This window comes from Periplaneta americana, chromosome 4, assembly GCF_040183065.1.
Source record: "Periplaneta americana isolate PAMFEO1 chromosome 4, P.americana_PAMFEO1_priV1, whole genome shotgun sequence".
In the NCBI taxonomy this organism is placed as follows: Eukaryota; Metazoa; Arthropoda; class Insecta; order Blattodea; family Blattidae; genus Periplaneta; species Periplaneta americana.
The window spans coordinates 182,941,515-182,962,895 of NC_091120.1; the positions used below are offsets into that span (position 1 = coordinate 182,941,515).

Here is a 21,381-nt window from a genome sequence, read left to right on the forward strand (position 1 = left end):
AAAAGACAGACGTATATCACGGCCTGTTGGAATAAAGTAAACACAGAAAACATTTTATAGCAACAATGTTGAAGAAAGATATTGTGGTGTTCCGAAGTTGCCGTCATTAAACAAAAACCAACATGGAGATTTCATTGCAACTAATTAGAAATTCATCTTTCAGGTATGTAATAAACGATCTTCGCACAAAATAATGTACGATACACGAGCGGTATGTTTGTTTTCATGTTCTCGGAAATTAAAAAAGCTCAACTACGTTTCGCTTTTTCAATCTTTTCCTCGACCATGAAAACGTCAACATACCGCTCTTGTAACGTATATTACTATTTACTTTCGGCATTTTAAATGCACTGATCTTGTACAACTAAAGATAATTGACACGCTACGTTCGCTGTGTGCTCTACGTGGACAGTCTGTCTCACAACTCCGAAACTATTTTGTATGTGATCCGTACGTACGCAAGGTCGAGAGACGTCATCCTTACTCCGTACAGCTAATTTAACATTCGCTGGCTGTCGTGTTATGGGGCTAAAAATGAATGTTCTAGTAATAAGCATATGTTCACGTAATAAAATTGCATTGCAACAACGCCGAACACACCTACACGTAACAAAACACGACTAATTCAACCTTCACGCACGAATGCAGATGATAAATTAACTCGCAACTGTCACTGTATGACGCGGCTTTCGTTAGTGGAAGCAAGCGAGAAACACACTAGCTGCGTGGGCAACGTGGCAAGTGAAAATCCCGCGGCGTGACAAAACGGCGTCACTGTATTAGGGACCTGTTGTTAATTATTGTGCTTTAAACTTGCGAGTTTGATTTGGGTGGGATTTAAATTGGATTATATTAGTTTTGTTACAATTTAATAGTAATTTATTGGCTGACAACATTAGTTTAAATTATAGCTTCCATTCACTTCCACTTGTAAGATTACTTTTAATTATATCTTTTATTTACTTCTACTTGTTAGATTAGCTTTAATTATAGATTTTATTTTCTACCACTTGTTAGATTAGTTTTAATTGTAGATTTTATTTACTTCTACTTGTTAGATTAGTTTTAATTGTAGATTTTATTTACTTCTACTTGTTAGATTAGTTTTAATTATATCTTTTATTTACTTCTACTTGTTAGATTAGTTTAAATTATATCTTTTATTTACTTCTACTTGTTAGATTAGTTTTAATTGTAGATTTTATTTACTTCTACTTGATAGATTAGCTTAAATTATATCTTTTATTTACTTCTACTTGTTAGATTAGTTTTAATTATGGATTTTATTTACTTCTACTTGTTAGATTAATTTTAATTATGGATTTTATTTACTTCTACTTGTTAGATTAGTTTTAATTATGGATTTTATTTACTTCTACTTGTTAGATTAGTTTTAATTATGGATTTTATTTACTTCTACTTGTTAGATTAGTCTTAGGGTAAACATTGGTCAATTTGTGGCAGTGGTTATTTCGTGATACTTTTTCTTTGCTCTTTCGTAAACTAACCAATGGTGTTACGAGATTAAAATTTCCGCCAAGGGATTGCATATGTTGTCCAATTTCCAGAAACATACAGCTACGCTTTGTGTGACTATTTTAGCTGCTTCAGTGAACTTTTATGTTTGGAGAGAGCAAGTTAGCGTCGACTTGTCAGGCGTACAAATTTTGTGGATGTTTGTAATTACATTACAGGCTTATTACTAAAGCTAAGCATATGATATTTGGTACAATGATTTATTATATCTTAATGAAATTTTAGGAAATGTTTTTGTAATTTTAGATACAGCTGTAGTCGCCAAATAGGCTTAGCTTTATTGATGGAAATCTTAGCTTTTGAGGCGAAATTTTGTTGAGTATTAAGCGTTAAATTTGATATTACTTTATAAATTGTATTACAGTACGAATTTTAGAAATCTGAAGATAAGCTCTGATAACAAAAAAGAAAAGGGGGACGCAATGGGTTCAGTGTAGCTTCTGTTTGATTTGTTATCATGCTAAGTATCAATGATAAGTGCTAGATGACTTACTTGCAAGAATTGTGACAGAAGATGAAATATGGCTCCACCATTTTGGACCGGAGACAGAGGCAGGCAATGGAGTGGCATCATACCAATTCACCAAAGAAATAGAAATTCAAAAGTGCACCTTCAGTAGGAAAAATTATGGCTACTGTGTTTTTCGATTCAAAAGGACTCTTGCTTGTGGACATCATGCCACACGGAACCACCATTAATTCTGACGCGTATGTGGCAACTCTCAAGAAACTTCAAGCTCGACTGAGTCGTGTTCGACGACATCGGGAGAAGAAGGATGTTCTGCTATTGCACGACAACGCACAGCCATATGTCAGTCACAAGACCACAGACCAGATCAGAAAATTCGGATAGACAACACTGAAACATCCTCCTTACAGTCCTGAACTGGCGATTACCACCTCTTTGGTAAACTGAAGGATCCCTTCGCGGAACGAGGTTAGAAAATGACTCCCTTGTGCACGCTGCTGAAGAGCGGCTCCGACGTGTTGGTCCAGACTTTTACCGTGCTGGTCTACTGGCCCTCGTTCCTAGGTTATGTAAAGCAGTTGAAAGGGACGGGGATTATGTGAAAAAGTGACATTTTGTTCCCAAATAATGTATCTACATTCTGTGAAAATAGCAAAGCTGTGGGATAAAAATATAATTTTTAAACAAATGTTATGCATTACTTTTAGAGTTACCCTAGTAATATAGGCTATAGTAAAGTCCGTAATAAAAGTGTTCACCCTTTCAGGGCAAAGAAGATCCCTTTTCAACTTCAATTTTTACTTTGATTTCATTCTTATTATGTGTTGATATGTATTTCTATGCTTTCTTGCTATGAATATTAGACGGAATTACTATGTTTGAAGTCTTGTAACAATAAATGAGAATTTCATTTAACTTTAATGAATTTTTACACAATTCTTCTACCCCTCACGTCGACCTGGTTGGCAAGTTGGTATAGCGCTGGCCTTCTATGCCCAAGGTTGCGGGTTCGATCCCGGGCCAGGTCGATGGCATTTAAGTGTGCTTAAATGCGACAGGCTCATGTCAGTAGATTTACTGGCATGTAAAAGAACTCCTGCGGGACAAAATTCCGGCACATCCGGCGACGCTGATATAACCTCGGCAGTTGCGAGCGTCGTTAAATAAAAACATAACATAACATCTACCCCTCACGAAATTATCAATGTCATATCATGAAATTACCAAGGTTATCTCGAAATTACTAACCTTTTAGCTTAAGTTGTGAAAGTGGTTTTTTGCACTTGTTCAAGAAAGTGTCGAATCTTTTATGTCTCCAGATTTGTACAGCAAATTATCGTCTTTTAAATGAAAAAATCGAAATAAGGATATATTTACGCATTTGCATTTTACATTAATTTTCATGAATTTATCATGAAATTACCAATGTTTACCCTAATTATAGCTTTTATTGACCTCTATTTGTTAGATTAATCTTAATTATAGCTTTTATTCACTTCTACTTGTTAGATTAGTCTTAATTATATATTTATTTGTCTCTATTTGTTAAATTAATTTTAATTATAGATTTTATTTACTTCTACTTGTTAGATTAGTCTTAAATATAGCTTTTATTTACTTCTAATTATTAGATTAGTTTAAATATTAGCTTTTATTTCCTTCTGTTTGATAGATTAGTCTTAATAGTCTTAATAATAACTTTTGTTTACTTCTACTTGTTATATTAGTTTTAATTATAGGTTTTATTTACTTCTACTTGTTAGATTAGTCTTAAATATAGCTTTTATTTACTTCTAATTATTAGATTAGTTTAAATATTAGCTTTTATTTCCTTCTGTTTGATAGATTAGTCTTAATAGTCTTAATAATAACTTTTGTTTACTTCTACTTGTTATATTAGTTTTAATTATAGGTTTTATTTACTTCTACTTGTTAGATTAGTCTTAAATATAGCTTTTATTTACTTCTAATTATTAGATTAGTTTAAATATTAGCTTTTATTTCCTTCTGTTTGATAGATTAGTCTTAATAGTCTTAATAATAACTTTTGTTTACTTCTACTTGTTATATTAGTTTTAATTATAGGTTTTATTTACTTCTACTTGTTAGATTAGTCTTAAATATAGCTTTTATTTACTTCTAATTATTAGATTAGTTTAAATATTAGCTTTTATTTCCTTCTGTTTGATAGATTACTCTTAATAGTCTTAATAACAACTTTTGTTTACTTCTACTTGTTATATTAGTTTTAATTATAGGTTTTATTTACTTCTACTTGTTAGATTAGTTTTAATTACAGATTTTATTTACTTCTATTCGTTAGTATGTGATTGTTACAAATATATGTACAAATTTATTATTTCTTAAATTTAAGCTCCAAGTTCACATTTCAATTTGACTCATCTATTTTATTGAAATCGTTACTATTCTTATATGTGTGTTATTCTGTGTTTTTGGCAACCCACGATGCCTGGGCAGACTATTTCTTGAAATAAATTATATATAGTTTAAATATTAGCTTTTATTTACTTCTACTTGTTAGATTAGTTTTAATTATAGCTTTTATGTAATTGTACAGCGAACACTGTGGGCGATCATGAGAACTAACCAGACCTTAAAAGTCAATTTTGACGGGAATCAATGTCAACAGTAAGATATAGTGGAAGTGGGTATCATTGAGTCGATTTGTCCGAGTAGAATTAATTTCTTTCATGGAAGAAATTATGTTGTAGAGTCGCAGATTTTGGAAAATTTTCATTTGACCATTATCTTGTCTTCATTGGAAGAACAGATTATTGTGCAAGTCATAGAAATCTAATTTTAATTGTTATTCTTGTTCTGAAATTTCACAGCTCAATGGATTATTAAAAAAAATATTAGATGTGACCTCATGTTCTTAAATTTCATAAATCAATTTGCAAACTGTTCTGAAAGCTTGTCACGAAGTTCAATGCATGGTGATATATTCACAACAGGAAATTCTTCTATAACTTTTCTAGACGATGGAAAATACACTCAGGGACAAAAAAAACCGGACACTTTAATATTTGCTGGTATTTTGCAAAACATTATCTTCTCACACAATATTATGGTAGCCATCTGTTGTTATGGAGACGTGTATACATTGTTGATTGTTTTTTGTTTTATAAACAAGCCATTACAACCAAATATTCCAATTTTGCTTTCGGAGTCTCAGATATAACAATTTTGTCTCAACCATTTTGTGCTTCATTATCGTTATCATTCGTTATTTCTTTATTTTTACATTTTCTGAGTTTAAGTGGGGTTGTAACATTTGTCTTAAAACAAGACGCGACCTGAAGATGTGGCTCGAGCTGTAGCCCTTTACGATGATGGACGCAGTGTACGTTACATTGCAAATGTTATGAATATGGCTAGAAGCACAACCCATGATGCCATAAAACGCTATAGAGAGACCCTAGAATATACCAGAAGACCAGGTTCGGGTCGTCCAAGAGCTACAAATCCAAATGAAGACAGATATATGGTGTTGAGAGTTCTTAGGGATCGCAACCTACCAGCTACTAGTGTAGCCCAGCAATTTGTTAACATGCATGGACGCCCAATTCCGGCCAAAACAGGAGGAGGTTGAAAGCAAGTGGACTGATATCAAGTAGACCTGCAACTGGTCCCAGACTTCTCAGGATGCATCGAGTTGAATGACTGCGTTTTGCAAATGATCACAGGGATTGGAGAAATGGACAGTGGAGCTGTGTTCTGTTAACCGATGAGTCCCGTTTCAATCTGTGCTCACTTGATGGACGTGAAAGAGTTTGGAGAAGGAGGGGAGAACGATTTTCACAGTGTTGCATTTCCGAAAATGTGCCGTATGGAGGTGGTGGAGTGATGGTTTGGGCAGGAGTGTGTACGGATGGTCGTACAGAGTTGGTTTTTGTTGAAAATGGAAGACTAACAGCTGATAGGTATATAAATGAATGTTTGGCTGATCATGTTGTGCCATTTGGCCAATTTGTTGGCGATAATTTTGTTTTAATGCATGATAATGCACGACCGCATATTGCCCATGCGGTCGGAGATTATCTCCAAGAAGTGGGAATCCATGTTCTTCCATGGCCAGCAAGAATTCTAGACATGAACCCAATTTAACACGTGTGGGCCATGCTGGGACGGCGTGTTAAGAATAGACGACCGAGACCAGAATCGTTACAAGAGTTGAGGCGAGCACCTGGCGAAGAATGGAACTTATTCCTCAAGAAGACATTGCTAACCAAATTGAGAGCATGCCAAGACGTATGGATGCAGTTTTTCAAGCCAGAGGGGGGTAATAACCGTTACTAAAAAGAGTTTTTAATGTTTAAGGCACCATAAAATGAAAAAACAGTTAGACCAAATGATGCCATAGTTATACGCCCTTTGTAATTTTTTTGTATTTTTCTCATCAGAGATTTTTTTTTTCAAATGTTCTCGTATAAAGTGCTAAATGAAACAATATTTTGTTTAAATGAGATTTGTTTCATTTTGAAATAATTTGCAACAAAACACAAGCAAATATAGAAGTGTCCGGTTTTATTTGTCCCTGAATGTATATTCTCGGCACGTTTCTTCTGATAAGAGTTTTGTGCATTTTTTTTCGTTCAATGCCAGTAACTTTAAGTTATCGCTAAAGTCTCCGATTGGATAGTCACTCTGGACTGTTTTGAGTTATAGACAGGACTCTGATAGTAAAATCTAACCATTTTGTCTATTACTACGTATGCTGGTGGATTAGTGTGATTTTCTAGCTGTCAGACTGAATTTTCTTTAGCCAGCTTTGCTCAGAATTTCGGTAGGTACTGATAAATAATACAACTTGCAGCTACTTTCCAACTATAGTTTTGATGTATTGATATATTGGTTTCTTAAGTAAGGTGGGTGCTCCTGTTATGGCCATGTTCCTGATATGGCCACCCCCTATTGTGAGTTAGTTAACAAAAAAATCTGCTAAATTGCAGCATAATCCAATGAAAGGGCATCCTGGGATGTCACTTGATCGTTTTCCATCCAGTTAGGTTGAGCAATATGGCGTCAGTTGCCTGTTTTGCTGTTTTCATGTGATCTCTTCTTATTTTTATCTGGTAAGTCTCCTTTGTTTTATGCATGTTTTTCAAAGACTTGTTTCATGAAAACCATAGTACTCCATTCAGTTTTTAATGTTCTGTTGATTGGTGTTGTCGTTGATGGCGTATCTTTTACGAGTTGTTCATAATCAAACGATTTTCGTGAAAGCTTACCTGCTCCTGATATGGCCATATTAAATGCACCATGGCCATATCAAGATCATTTCACTTTTAATTTTTCACCTGAAAAATTTACATGCCTTATAGCTGGGATTACGCAAAAATTCTATATTTTAAGAACAACAACTTAATTTTTGATGGTAAAACCTGTTTTGACTATACTTTTGAATTTTAAAAAAGATTATTAAGTGTCATGTTTATTCATTTTACACCAAAATGATTTAATTTTAGCAAAACTGCGCTATCAAACTGAAAACAATCACGATTTATAGAACGTGGAACAAGGGTGGCCATATCGTGTGAACGTGTTCCTGATATGGCCACTAGGTAGACTTTTGGAATTTGGGACTTTTTGGACAATTAAAGCTATTTTTATGGGGAAAGGAAATTGTTTTAAGAAAGTCCATTACACTGAGAACGAGTAAGAAAAAAGTAGTTTACATTTTTTTTTCAAAATGGCGGCTAGAAAAATTCTCAAACCTTAGCATGGCCATATCAGGGACACCTACCTTATTTTAATAATTGTTTTCCAGTGATAATCACGAACAAGAGAGCCAGGAGGAACAATAATGTGGGTAAAGGTAGGTCTGCTGAGGATTTAAGAACTTTTAAAGTCGATGTTGAATCAGTGGGTTTCCTATCATAATAATTGTAATGCTAATATTGCATTTACCATCTGCCTTCTGCATTCCTACTAAAACATCAGTATGGTAAGTAATCCATGGAAGAAAGTTTCATTCGAACTCTAGTTTTTTTTTAATCCTAACTATTAAACAACGTTTCATTATTTTCAGATATTGTTCAAATATTAGCTTTTTTAACCTCAAACAGTATTATATTACTTTCAGATGTCCCTCAATATTCTCAATGCAGTGACTGAATCCATGTAATCAAACTGAAAACTCAACACGTGTACTTCTCTACTGAATTATCATAATATTAATATTTATAATTATAGCACAATGTAACTTTTAACAACAAGTTTTAATTGTTTTTAAAATTTTACCCCTGGTTTAATATTACGAAGATAAGAGTGAATAGTGTCTACATCACTACTCTGGCAACCTCACACATTGTATTTATTTTATTGGGTTATTTTACGACGCTGTATCAACATCTAGGTTATTTAGCGTCTGAATGATATGAAGGTGATAATGCCGGTGAAATGAGTCCGGGGTCCAGCGCCGAAAGTTACCCAGCATTTGCTCGAATTGGGTTGAGGGAAAACCCCGGAAAAAACCTCAACCAGGTAACTTGCCCCGACCGGGATTCGAACCCGGGCCACCTGGTTTCGCGGCCAGACGCGCTGACCGTTACTCCACAGGTGTGGACCATACATTGTATCTAGTTTGTCTATTTTATCGTAATGACTATTTTATCCAACGTTCAATTTTATGTAATTTAGAGTCAATAATGTCTGTACAATATTGCTAGATTTAAATATGCATCCATTGCTTCGATATCATTGGAAAGTATTTTTTCACTTATACTCTTAAAATGGTTCTGTCTAAGAAAAGGGAAAGTTTCACAATAGAAAATTAGAGAAAAATGTTGTTGTGTATTACAATGCCAATTTTGAATTATGTGTTAATTGTAACTTCATTGGTAAATTAATTAATTTAATTGTAATATGAACACTTATGTATTAGTACGCTTAGAGCAATGTGGTCCATGGATTCATTAAAAGTTACGTACCGGTATTCATAATTTAAGACTTAACAAAAATAAAGTTTCTAACCGCAATATTTTTTTTTTTGTGTTTTTGTCACTGTACACCGAAATACTTAATACTCACCAGTTAATTGAATTTTTAATGTTACTATAGTTTATGTGGATAGGAATTACATTTTAGCTGCATCAAATAGTATTTTTAGCCACTTGAAATTGTAATAAAATTTTAGATGCTTAAATTAATGTCTTAGTGCCTATTTTGCTCAATTCAGGTCCTATTCTAGGTGCCTAAAAGTTAGTTTTTAACTGCCTAAAAATTCGAGGTCTACTCACAATGTGAAATCAAGATATAGGATACGTATATTGTACAAGAATCTTTTGGCACAATTACGTGTGGCTGTATCAGATATAAAACCAAATTTTCAATTTATTTTTACACGAGTCGATAAAGATTAGGGAAGAATAATGGTTAAACATAATTATTATTTATTATTAAAAACATACGTGTATAAACCAAGTTCTTCACAGTGATTGAATTGATACAGGATTGACGTAAATTAGTTAATGAAAATTGTAATTTTAGGTGCTTAAATTAATGTCATAGTGCCTATTTTGATCAATTCAGGTCCTATTTTAGGTGACTAAAAGTTAGTTTTTAACTGTCTAAAAATTCGAGGTCTGCTCACAACATTGTGAAATCAAGATACAGGATACGTATATTGTACAAGAATCTTTTGACACAATTACGTGTGGCTGTATCAGATATAAAACCAAATTTTCAATTTATTTTTACTCGAGTCGAAAAAATTAAGAAAGAATAATGTTTAAACATAATTATAATCAGAAACTACAGCGTGTTCATAACGCGTGCGTCCGCTTCATTTGTAATGTTCGATACTATGATCATATCTCACCTTCTTTCGAGAAGTTATCATGGCTTAGGTTACATGAGAGGAGAAATCTGCACTCACTTTCTCTCCTATATCGAATTATGCACACTTCATCTCCCTGTTATTTATTCGCTCGTTTTCATACTCTCTCTCGCTATCATAATATTAATACTCGATCACAACGCGATAACACGCTAGAAATTCCACTTCACACATCATCTCTGTATTCATCATCTTACACTGTTGCTACCTCTCGTCACTGGAACTCTCTGCCGCCTGAAGTCAAGGGCTGCCGAACATTGAAATCTTTCAAATCCAAGTAAGAAAATTATCTTATGACGAGTTGCCAAACTAACTTACTATTATGACAAGTGTTGTATTGCATGTTTCCACGTACTCTCATTTTTTTATGTTCTAGTGATATTTAACTTATTTTATATTTTTGTTTTCATATATCTATAATGTGATAAGTTGAGCTATATATAATCAAAATTTTCCTTACTGTGTGTACTTAAAAATATTGTATTCATTGTATGCTTTGTACTGCACTATTTTATTACTACTATCATTATTATTATTATTATTATTATTATTATTATTATTATTATTATTATTACTATTCTTACTTTTTATCATTATTATTATTACTATTATTATTATCAATAATTGTCTTATTTTTTATACTTTGTATGTCTCATTTATTTTGACCTGCTGTTCACATTTTATTATGCTTTTTTCTTTCTTTCTGTATGTTATTATGTCTGATTTCTACTTACTTGTTGTTTACTTACTTACTTACAAATGACTTTTAAGGAACCCGAAGGTTCATTGCCGCCCTCACATAAGCCCGCCATCGGTCCCTATCCTGTGCAAGTTTCATCCAGTCTCTATCATCATATCCCACCTCCCTCAAATCCATTTTAATATTATCCTCCCATCTACGTCTCGGTCACCCCAAAGGTCTTTTTCTTTCCGGCCTCCCAACTAACACTCTATATGCATTTCTCGATTCGCCCATACGTGCTACATGCCCTGCCCATCTCAAACGTCTGGATTTAATGTTCCTAATTATGTCAGGTGAAGAATACTTGTTGTTTACATTTTATTATTATTATTATTATTATTATTAATATTATTATTATTATTATTATTATTATTATTATTATTATTATTATTAACATACGTGTATAAACCAAGTTCTTCACAGTGATTGAATTGATATAGGAATGACGTAAATTAGTTAATAACAGTTCATCACTACATCAAATGCTACTTAAGAAGCATTATACATTGGCTCATTGAACAGAATAACATACATTAGTCTTACATTCATTTTCAACCAAATGTTGATTGTGTTGTATTTAAAAAAGTAATTGTAGAGAAATAATTCAAGGAACGATTTTGTGTAAATATATAGGCTATATAATTAACGTTGACTATTTCGTTTATATGACGTCATTCCATTTTCGACCAATGAAGTGTAATGAAATTTTGAATTCCAACCAATCACAGTCAGACTTTGCGATAATTTCTGCAGCTAGATTTATCGCTATCAATTTATCGCATAGTCGTTCTTTTGTTTAGTCGTTGTCGCGAACTGTTTCCCCGTAAATTGATGAACATGAATACATTAAGATGCAACTACACGGTTAAACTTTTCTTTCAACTTTAAAACAACGAATGCAAGATTGATATTTAATATTAATTAATATATTTACGCAGTGAAGACCACGTTCAAAACGGCACACCATGTAGACACAAAATCTTTATGCATCTTAATTGAACGTACCTTTTAAACTTGATTCTATTCTTCCCAGACTGCACGCATACGCGATTGGAATATTGAACTGTGTAGATGCAGCTTTAGTTCCGTTACTCACTACAGCGAGAATGCGTTTGTCGAGCTATAAAAAATGCTTTCGTGTAGCACTCATTGTAAGTAACGGTCGAAACAAGGCACAGCTGACATTGGTCCTGCTTCCACAGGTAGGCCTAACGTAACCTATAAAATTGTATCCTATAACATTTGTATTGAAATTAAACAATTAATAGACGTTGAATTTATGTAACATCATCGCATATCAAACTCAAAGACCTTGCAGAGTAATAATGTCTTTGATCAAACTGCCTTTCGTATGGCGTAATAGAATTCGTGTTTTAATTAGGCCTATCTATACAGAGATGGCTTCACTGTGTAGCAACATGTCTCACTGTGAATACATAAGCATTGGTATATAGCTGTCCCCACTGTTACTGTTAAATTAAATTATGATTTCAGCAGTTAATGAAAATGTATTTATGTTATAATAATAAGACAAAAGTGCAGTACATATAAGTAACAATGTTAATCCTGTATTTCGCTTTTCGCAATTGACATTACTGAATAATAACATCGAATTTCTTTATTGCAATAATCGATATTCATCTACGAGTATTTCAACTTCACAATGTCTGAATAGGTTAAGTATTTGTTAATATACAATTATTAACATTTTGTGATCGAATTTTAGGGATATATTATTTAAATTTTTATTTTATTCACGAAATAGTCCTAATAAGTTAAATGTCACTCGAGGTCTGAGATTTCCCAGATGATCTCAGACGTTTCGTGACATTAATACAGATAATTCGACAAATAAACAGCCAATGATTCCAGCTAAATGACGTAATCCAGTATCGGCTACTCCTCCATCCCCATTCCTCAAACCTAGACTCAAGTATTTCGGGCTGCATTCACAAGTGATTCGGTGCTACTATCTATTACCTTGGATATGCCATGCCTGATTTAATTTATTTTGTGTTGTTCATTTTTGTAATTAGACCTACGTCTCAGTGCTTACATAAATTGTAAATTCTTGACTATTTCTGATTATCCATTATTGTTTAATATTATTTTAAAGCAGTAGCAGTAGCAGCAGTAGTAGTAATAGTAGTATATCCTCTCGCTTCGTGAAGACCAAAGGGATATGTGAAACAGGTAACTTGGTTCCTTTACAATATTTTAACTTAATTCCATGCCTTGCCGCATGTCTTTGCCTTCTCTATGAGTGTCCTTTTCCAAGTATATTCGTACTAAAGATGAACAACGATCGAGAAAGCAAAACTAACAGCGCCCGCAAAGCTGAAAACCCGCTCGACAACGTTCTATACATCGCCGCTTCGTTGACATAAAGACTGTTTGTGAGTGTTTCGAGACGCCGAGATTGATCACTTCCGAGATCCCGAAAGTCAAGCAGCATTGAATTGCCACAGTTGATTATACCTCACTGAACTGAACATATCCTTTTATCGTGAATTTTATTTAATTTTCTTTTTTTTCTTTTTTATTATTATCTTATTACATTCTATTTTGTTACATTTTTCATTACGTTTTCCATATTAATAATTTGTACTAAATGAGTTGCTTTTGATATATTCCAATGTATTTTACTTTTTTTTCTATTAGGATATTATTTTCATGTTCTTTAGTGTCGATTTTATTATGCTATTATTATTATTATTGCTATTATTATTATTATTATTATTATTATTATTATTATTATTGCTATTATTGTTATTATTATTATTGCTATTATTATTATTATTATTATTATTATTATTATTATTATTATTATTATTATTATTATTATTATTGTAATATGTTAGTATTCTGTTCTTTAACTTTTTGTTAAATTTTAACTGCTTGTATACTTTGTGACCTGGTAGAGTGTAAAAGAAGGCCATATGGCCTTAACACTGCCAGTATAAATAAAGAATTATTATTATTATTATTATTATTATTATTATTAAACTTTTATCTACTTTGCCAACTGTTATATATGTATGTATAAACAATTAAGTAGTCTATATGAAACATCATCTCTAACTTTCAGTGTATAATAATCCATTCCCCAAGTTTATTTAATTACTAGACCCTTATTAAAAGGCAAGGAATTTTGTTTTCATATGTTTAAGATCAAGTGTGCAAGCTGAAGTAAACAGATATTAACGTTATGTTTTATGTTTCTTCGAAATACAAATTATTTTAAGAATTGTTTTTTCCTTCTGTTTATAAACCATAGGTAATATCATATATTAGAACCAGAACATTTTGATAACTAAGATACTGCTCTGTTTTGTCTTTTTATCTCATTTAAACATTTATAATGTTATTTATTTCAATAATGTATGTTATTAATAGTTACGAAATCTTTCCACCCCGACCAAATGCTATTTCGAGAATGATGAGCGAGATTCGAAGCTCACGAGAATGACGAGACGAGACTCGAAGGACAAATGCAACGAATACAGCGAGCGAGAGCGGCAGTTAGTTTTGTTCATCTCTAATTTAGATCTTCCTACTTTCCGTTCGATTTGTGGATTCTAGTCTAGTGCCTGCGTCTCGATAGATTCATCTTCTTTCCTCAAAGTATATTCTATCCATCTCCACTACTTCAATTTAATTTATTTTTCAACTGGTTTCTCACCAGAAACTTCCCACAGTACAGAGTTACTTCTTACTTCCGGCCATCTTATACCAATTATTATTCTTTTGAAGCAACGATTTATGAATATATGTAATCTTAAAATCAATCCTTAACATTGCAAAAAGTTAACCGCGATTTATACCCTATCACAAATTACTCATTATACCCTACCACAAGACATCTTTATATTCTTCATCTTATACAGTTTCAGTTGCTAGAAATTTGAACTCGCTACCGAGTGATGTAAGGGGTTGTTGGACAATAACTTCATTTAGGTCAAAATTACATAAATTCTTACTTAACAAATTAATTGCAGATTAATATTTATTACATATAATGAAAATAACATCTGTCCCATCTTATTATTATCATTAATTTCTCTAAATAGATTTACAAAACCTCTAATCGCAATTACATTAATATTCTCATTATAGAAATATATTTTAGATTTACATATATATATATATATATTTTTCTCCCTGTAACATAGTTCTAGTAACCTTATATTAAATTAATTTTCATCATTTTACTAGCTATCTCAAATCTCGAATTAATTATAATTGATTGAATTAAATTAGCTCATAAATTAAGTTACTACTTTACCTTACAGGTTTCCCTAAATTTTAATAAATATGTAGTCTACTAGTCGTTAAAACTTAACTGAAGAATATTGCTGGAGAACCTTTTAAGTGTAGTGTAAATATTCATAATTTAAATATGTATTGTATTGATTAAGGCTGGTTGAGTGGAAGAGAAGGCCTTATGGCCTTAACTCTGCCAGCGAAAATGAAACATTATTATTATTATTATTATTATTATTATTATTATTATTATTATTATTATTATGTAATCTTAAAATCAATCCTTAACATTGTAAAATGTTGACCGCGAAGTGGATTTTTCATTTTCGGGAAAATATCATACTCAGGTGGATTCATGTCCGGACTGTTGGGTGGCTGAGGGAATGTTTCCCACTTGTAATCGGTCATACGGCATTCACTGGCTCGGCGATTTGAGGTCTTTGCATTATCATAGAGAAGCAGCACACCAGACTCCAAAAGCTGTAGTCGGTTGTGCCGAATTTTTTAGCGCAGCTTCCTACGTGCTATGTTGCACATGTCATCCATCATCTTCTTCCAAAGCATTGGCAACAATTACCTCTGTACTGAAGTCCGGTGATGATTTCAGTCTTCCAGTAGTTTGGTTGTCTTCTGTAGCAACATGACTTTCACAGACAAGTCGAGACCATCGGGAAATGGTACTACCGTGCTACTTTCTACTGTAGAGTCATCACTAGAGCTTTCATTTTTAGCCCCATAACACGACAGACAGCGAATGTTAAGTTAGCTGTACGGAGTATGGATGACGTCACTTGACCTTGTGTACGTACGGATCACATACAAAATAATCGCGGAGTTGTTAGACAGACCGTCCACGTAGAGCACACAGCGAACGTAGCGTGTCAATTATCTTTAGTTGTACAAGATCAGTGCATTTACAATGCCGAAAGCAAAACGTTCTTTACAGGATCGTTTGAATAAGATTGTGCAGGACTTTGGAAATGAACATATAGAGTCACATGCCGACTCTATAATGTGTGTTCTGTGTAAGACCTAAATAAGTAGAAGTAAAAGTAAATAGCTGAAACAACATTGTAATTCGAAGAAACATATTTGTCGCGTAAATTTGTTCACCAGGGTAGGCAATGAACAATCGACCATCTCTACTGAATATCAGGTTAAGGACTCGGAATTTTACAGAGAATTATGTAAAGTGATGGTTAAATTTAATATACCATTTCAAAAGCTCGAAAATAGTTATTTTAAGGACATTTTAGAAAAATGTTGTTGTTTGTTGTTTTCTAATGCCAGGCATTTGACAATGAAGTCATTTGACCTCTTGCACTCCAATATTTTTCAAAGATATTATCATGACCAGCCACTGAAGCACAGATTTTGAGATGTTCCGAATCTATTTCTTGGTTTGAGTTGCACAATGGACAGTTAGGGGACTGATATATTCCAATTCTATGCAGGTGTTTGGCCAAACAATCGTGGACTGTTGCCAATCTAAATGCAGCTACAGACGATTTTCGTGGTAAATCGGAAATTTACTGTGGATTTTGATGCAGAGAGTTCCATTTTTTCCCTTGGGATTGTGTTATTAAATTTTGTTTGTTGAAGTCTAAGTATGTAGATTTAAAATATACACGATGAATCGTTCGCTAAATGTTGCAGGTCTTGATAGTTTCAGGGTTCTCGAAAACAATTACACGTTTAGAAGCTCGCGATCTGAAAATGTCAGACGCCCTTAATTTAACAGAAGAACTTGAAAGAAACGTGAATGATCTAGATGAACAACGTAATATTGTTGGCGAAAAAGTTAAGAATAAACTCAAAGGCGTCCTACACAAGATCCCTGGTTATTCGGCTTTGTGGCAAAAAACTGGCACAGGGGGTAGTAAATAAAAGACAGTAACGTTCCTTATTTCCTGTTTGCTCCAGTAACGTCTTGTGGTGTTGAGAGAATTTTCTCTAAATACAAACTGTTGTTGAGTGATCGCAGAAGAAGCTTTAATTTCGATACTTTACTCATGCACTTAGTTATAAATTGCAACAGTTTAATTTCATTTGTTTCGCTCAAGAATTACTCACTTTTATATTAATGCGAGTGTACATATCCAGTTTGTCCCAGCTGGTACTCCTCCCCTTCGATCTAATGTCAACAAACAACGACGTGAACTCCATGTGCACACAACTTAAAGGTAAGGGGCTGAAAATGAATGCTCTAGTCATCACTAAAGATGAACAAAACTAACTGTCTCTCTCGCTCGCTGTGTTCGTTGCATTTGTCTTTCGAGTCTCGTCGCGTGACTCTTGTGCGTTTCGAGTCTCGCTCATCATTCTCGAAATAGCATTTGGTCGGCGTGGAAAGCTTTCGTAACTTTGAATAACATACATTATAGAAATAAATAACATAAGAGATGCTTAATTGATATAAAAAGACAAAAGAAAGCAGTATAACAGTTCTATTATTAAAATGTTCTGGTTCTACTATCAGATATTACCTATGTTTATACAGGGACACCATTTTATTTTTACTAACATTCCTAATATTAACCTGACTATACCTTGGATTAACGGTTGAGAACCAGAAATATCGTTTGCTACGCCCTTTCACGACTGGAGTTCGATGATACTGCGTAAAATACAAACAAAACACTTTACTAGGTAATAGGAGGGAAGAAACGTAGTTCATCTGTTTACGTAAACTAGGAAATATCGCGATTTTGAGTTTGATCATTTTCATTAGGTTTTTGTTTAATCAAAATACAGTACAGTATTAACAATAAGTGTTTTTACTCACGAATTGAGCTATCCATTCGGACGTATTCATTATGCAGTGTATATTATAATGTCTACAGTACATTAGCGTACAATAAAGACAATGAAGTAAAATTGAAAAATAATCATAATATGGATTTTTAAACATATTTTTGAAAATGATGGCCGTTCATTTCGATACAGGCTTCCGTTCTTTTGTGCATATCGCACTACAGACTATTGTACCTAATTCCAATTACCAGTTGCGTTCTTCGTACTAGTAACTCATGTTGAAATAATTCTATACTTACTCTATAAAAGAGTACCTAACGTATTGTCATGCTGCAGGAATCTACTTGGAGATTTTGAAGGCGATGGATACACGTTTTTAGTTTCCCCCATACAGAAACGTAGTTTTTGGCTTGCCGTCTCTCTTCTTATTTACAGTAGTGGCAAAAAAAAAAAAAAAAAAAAAAAACCGGACCGACCCTTGTAGCTGATTTCAGACCCTTGTTCACTCCAGAGCACGATAGACTGGTAACTAAGACTTTCGTGGTTCGAATCCTGCCTTGGAAGAAAACTTTTTTTTATTCCTTATTCAAATTTATTCCCAATACTTTTCGAGTGCTACGGTAGTTTACTACTTAATTAACATATTATTCACAGAACATGAATTTTACCAGCTTATTTTCTAATGGCTTTCGAAATGGGCTACGTCAGCAGTTGAAACTACAACAATTTCCATAGATTACTCCCTATTTTGTGAATGCTGGCGTGACATGAGCAGTAGCTCATTTCGGGGACTTTGATTATTCCGTCGGTCCGGTTTTTTTCGCCACTACTTTTCAATTGAATTCAATTTATTTGGCCATTAGACATTCAGTTTTAGGCTTCGTCAGAATACATTGAAAAACATATAAATACATTTTTAAAAAACACTAATAAAAGAAACAGTAAAATTTACATAATACAATGAAAACATGAAATAATTTGAACTTTTAAATTAAAGAAAACTAACTAAATTGCAATTAAACTTATTTTGTGCGAGATCGTGCGTATTTGCTTGTTTTCCGCACAGAACCAATACTCGGTAAGTGTGAAATACCGCATTCAGTATTCCCAACGTAACACACATAACAATTTCCCTCTTCTTACCGCTTAAGCGCGACATTCATTTTACTGCTTTAGGCTTTTAACATATTATTTTTAGAGACGTTTAACATAGTAATAATTATAAATTGGAAACTTACCACTGCAATTCCACCTAAATTGCAATGTTAATTATTGTTTTTAAATATTTGCAAAAATTAAGTAAAGTCTACTACTCCACGAAACTTATTGCACTCCTGATACAAGTAACATTAAGGAAACCGTGAAAAAATCAACAAGATTCCAGATGCGGATGTTATTACTGCAATATGTTATATAAATAATATTGTTAAAATATTAAAATGAAAAACAAATCATTGCATAACCTTACCGTTTGTTTTAAGTTCGCATTTATAGACTGGGGGGAAAAAAAGACAGACGTATATCACGGCCTGCTGGAGTATAATAAACACAGAAAACATTTTATAGCAACAATGTTGAAGAAAGATATTTTGGTTTTCCGAAGGTGCCGTCATTAAACGGAAACCAACATGGAGATTTTATTGAAAGTAATTAGAAATTCGTCTTTCAGGTATGTAATAAACGATCTTCGCACAAAATAATGTACGATACACGAGCGGTATGTTTGTTTTCATGTTCTCGGAAATTAAAAAAGCTCAACTACATTTCGCTTTTTCAATCTTTTCCTCGACCATGAAAACGTCAACATACCGCTCTTGTAACGTATATTACTATATTAAAATACTTGCAAAATGTTTGTAAAATCAAGACGCTTCTAATTTTGGTTCCATTTCCCCAGAAAATTAGGGCATATCGGATTATCGACTGAAGGAAAGAAAAGTAGGCACATCTTAATTTTGAGAAACGCAAGTCGTTAATTTCTTTAACAAACATAAAGCTCTTGATAGCTTTGTGCATATGTATTCGATGTTACTGTACATTAGCACTGAAATATTTATTTCAGATTTTGCCGAAGTAAATTTCATGTATTGGCAAAATTGTCTTCATATTGTGCTGGGTCTTTCGTGATCACAGGTATGCCTCAGGCGTTAAGATCTGCACCAATTTTCGTTTCAGCCCAAGCAAGCCTTGGATTCAGGTTTTTGAATCGCGTGGCACTTGGCAATTCAGTACAAGTAATGCAGGAATAAGGCACTCAGTTACATAACCAGGAGCTTAACAAATTATCTTCGTTATTTTTATAACAATGGGAAGCTTTGTTTCACGCTTCAGGTATCACGATAGCCAGATATTTAAAACCGGTAACGTCCTAATTTGGGACTCGGTTTTCTAGTGTACGCAATAAGCGATGCAGTGCAAAGAATCTTTAAAACTCGAAACAAGTACTAAGCGCTGTCAGAAGTCCATGCAACTATTGTGCTTTCAAATAGGAAATATTTTTTCCTTGACAGTCTAGTTGATAGGATCATTAGCTTCGAAATACGAGGGTTAAATTAAGGACGAAGACAGTATAAAGGCTTCACTGGAAAGTAAGTATAATTTTATTACACAGCAAGCAGAAAAATCCTGTCTGTGACTGACGGGTCACGACAAAAATGATTATCACAAAGTAACACCTAGCTTTCGCATTACTAGTTTATGCGTCTCATAAGAATCCAGCTTCTTTATCATGTCATTGAAAGTTTGTGGTTTTACTCAATGGCTTATCACACAATATTCAAGGAATAAATCATTTTATATTACATATTTTATGATTTATACAAATGTTTTCGTCGCTTTTGCAACATCATCAGATACATACAATTTCTAATATATTAACCTCTTTGTCAGTTATACAGTAGCGTGCAAATTAATCCGAACACGACATATTTTTACATTTTCTGTCATTGTTGGCCTCATTGACATCTGCAGTACGTGTAATTCCATTGTTGAAGGTCTGTCATTATTTTTTTTATAATAATGTGACATTTTGCCTGTCGTTTTGTACTTATAAGCATTTCAGTTGTGTTGAAGACTTAATACTGCAATCCTGTGTACATTCTGTCGTCTTCACAAATGGATACAACTCCACGAAAACGATCTAAAATCATAACATTAGCAGAGCATTCTTCTATGACACAGAGGGAAATTGCTGCAGAATGTCACATCGGTTTGGCTACTGTTAATTCGATCATAAAACGATACAGGGAGACTGGACCCATCACACCCCAGAAAAAAGGAAACTGTGGCCGGAAAAGGAAGACTTCACCTGCAGATGATCGTTTAATTGTCAGGAAAAGTAAATTAAATCCTAGACTAACTGCTGTCGACTTAACCCGCGAGTTAATGGCTACCACTGGGGCGAATATTCACGTCACAACAGTGCGGCGTAGGCTTTTGGAAGCTGGACGAAGGGCTCGTAAGCCTATTAAGAAGCAACTGCTAACCCCTGTTATGTGCAAAAAACGCTTAATGTGGGTAAAATTACATCAACACTGGACAGTGAATGACTGGAAGAATGTACTTTTTTTCCGATGAGTCTCATTTCGAGGTCCACGGCCACCGTGTTTCTTACGTACGGAAAGGATCCGAAGAAGTAACAGCAGCTCATCTCCAACAAGCACCCAAATACCCCCCTAAAGTAATGTTTTGGGGTTGTTTTACACATGAAGGGCCTGGAGCATTAATACCTATCAAGGGAATGATGAATTCTGACAA

The 21,381-nt window shown here is 33.5% G+C and overlaps 1 protein-coding gene across 3 annotated transcripts in view; it reads left to right on the plus strand.

Moving 5' to 3' along the window:
* The first annotated feature begins 6,680 nt into the window (after positions 1-6,680).
* The window catches only part of LOC138698507 (glucose dehydrogenase [FAD, quinone]-like), a 48,078-nt gene continuing 33,377 nt past the window's right edge, over positions 6,681-21,381 (plus strand). Inside the window, exons 1-2 of one of the 3 annotated variants that reach the window (XM_069824488.1) lie at positions 6,687-6,812; positions 7,797-7,844. The gene's annotated coding sequence lies outside the window, so the exon portion shown is untranslated. Of the gene's footprint in view, positions 6,813-7,796; positions 7,845-21,381 lie in introns of all 3 variants that reach the window. The other 2 variants (XM_069824487.1, XM_069824489.1) reach the window with 2 other exon arrangements.